Raw genomic sequence first — 2552 nt, 5'->3', positions numbered from 1 at the left:
AAAATTATCCGTAAACATAACTACTATTTTTGGCGTGGTAGCAGGTATGCGTTTCGGTTCTGTAGCTTCAACAGTGCTGTCAAGAAATGTTGTCCCGAGTATAGTACTACATTATCGACATTGTACTCCTGTTGTGTTACTTGTCACAACCACGATGTGATTCTGAGACATGCCGTATTCTGGGATCCCGCAACAATATTGACTTTTTTCGTTTTGCTTATGTCCCCGAAATCTAGGTATACAGGATTTTTATTCGCGCACATCGAAATGCAGCTCCCATGGCTGGAAATGATTATAGTGAATATGATAAATTGCTTTAGCCAGAAAACCAACAATCAATTGTCGCGGTGGGGATAAAATGTGGATAGGGAAGGAAGTTAGTCACGCACACAAAATCAGGCACTAAAAGCCGCGATCATTCTCAAGCTTAGCAGCGCATGAACTTAGCCGCTATGCTTAGACGGCGGCTGATTATACGCATTGACTGACCTTGCAGCAAAACGTCCGCTTGCTAGGGCCGGCGGTAATAGCGGTAAGCTTAGACACTATATCGCTATTTCGCCAGCACTGCTAAAGGTTTATTTTGACTGATTCTGCGGTGGTACTGGCCATAGAATACGCAGCAAACACACATCGCCGGCAACGTTTTGCCCAAGCGGAGCCATGCAAGATATTTTTGCTTTATTATCTGTAACCACCAGAACGACCCGCCGAGCAGGCGGTCTGTAAACCGATGCGATCTCATCTTTGGTCGCGTTTTGATTAGGTGAAAATGTAACTTAGCACAAACAACTGATGCTTCAAAGTCGCTTAAAATGTGTGCTTTTCTGCCAAGGCTAGTCGTAAGGCTTAGCTTCCAACGGCGTTCTTTGTATCGCAATATCCCGATGAACGAAGCTTATCTTCATCAAATTTGTGGCCTTCTTGGTTCCTCAACTCTTCCTCTATAAAGAAGTTATGATGTGTTAAAAGTGCGCCATGTCTTGTACACATCACTCCATATGTGTACTCCACAAACTCCTCGCCTGCATGTCTGTAAAGAAACAAAGGGCGGTAGAAAATATTAGACAGCGGGAAAATTAGAGTATTCCCAATATATCCTACGGTTAACTAAAAACAGTGTGTTTGCAGCCGACGAGATCAACGAGAGTTTAAAAAGCTTAGTAAAACAAGGTGCTAGTTGGGAGCCAGTACGTGCGGCAGCATTTTCAGGCAGGAGACGCTCAGAACACGGACAGAGGAAAGTCTGAATAGGAATGGTGCCCGGTCATGGTCGTTACACATGGCTGTAACTAGAATTTTTTTTGGAGGGGGGGGGGGGGGGGGGGTAGGGCTTAAATTATAGTTGTTCGGGCGTAGGTTTGTATGTTCGGGCGTAGGTTTGTATGTGTGTGCGTACACGTGCAAAATTGAAACATTTAGGGGAGGGGAGTTGAAACCCTCCCCCCATCCTTGGCTACGCCCCTGGCTAACTAAAAGATCACTTGAAGGGACGCTCCAACTGCACATAGGATACACAAAAGCCCCTAATAGCAGGAACAATCCATGACATCAATATAATACAACACTTGATGACAAAAATAAAACAATTACGCAGCGATGACGGTTGGGTGCCTTTCTTCATGCTTTCTCGCGCATGTCCAGTGGTTTGAGATGTGTGTGCAATATGCGTATTCTTTCCGGAATAAATCCAGTTTTGAGTAGCGCTTTTTATGTTTCTGTCCTTTCTCTGTCCGTGTTTATTTGCGCCTTACCTGCCAGAGAATGCATAGTGAACGCTCCGGTTTAATTTTAGATGTTGGGATCTATTCTAGCTATATTACCGACAAACCGGTCAAGCAAGGTGTGTGACCAGGCTAGATTACATACAATGGAGCCGCGAAGTGTCGGCGCGAGCTGTCCGAAAACTGTGGTAAATTTTTAAAAAAATTAGGAACGGATACACTGGGAAAAGCTGAGGGTCGTATATAATGGAATGGACATTAAGGTATGTCGTGAGTTAAGATTGGAGTAGTGTAATTATGAAAAATATTAGAAACACAAATTACGTCTCAGAAACCAATCACATAGGCCTCGCGCACAGATAGCATAGATTTGTGACGTTAGTATGACGTCGCTATGGCGTCACGTAATGACGTCACAACACGAAATCATTGCGTAGTCAAAGGTGTGGCACCCCGGATGCCGTGCAAAGTCAGCTGAGGTGAAGAACGCATGTAATTCTTCCGATCCGGGAGGCAGTGCAAAACAACGTTGGGCGCCGAAAACCGTAGAGTGGTGGGCAAGGATGAATACATTGACTGAGAAAAAAAAAGAAGCTGGCACACCGTTAATCGCAAGTTTAAAAACAGAGTAATTGCGAGTGCTACTCTCAGACACCTAATTTTGCATTAGTGCCGCTTTTGCTTTCTGCGATACGCTTGATGCGTGTTAACAATAAGGACAAGAACGCAGGATGACATGCTAAGAACTTAAGAGGCGTGCACCTTATTGTCGCCGCAAGGCATTCCTTCCAGCATCATATGCGCTTCACAATTCGTAAGCGTGTAAAT

This window comes from Rhipicephalus sanguineus, chromosome 8, assembly GCF_013339695.2.
Source record: "Rhipicephalus sanguineus isolate Rsan-2018 chromosome 8, BIME_Rsan_1.4, whole genome shotgun sequence".
Taxonomy (NCBI): Eukaryota; Metazoa; Arthropoda; class Arachnida; order Ixodida; family Ixodidae; genus Rhipicephalus; species Rhipicephalus sanguineus.
Note: the sequence above shows the minus strand (reverse complement) of the source record.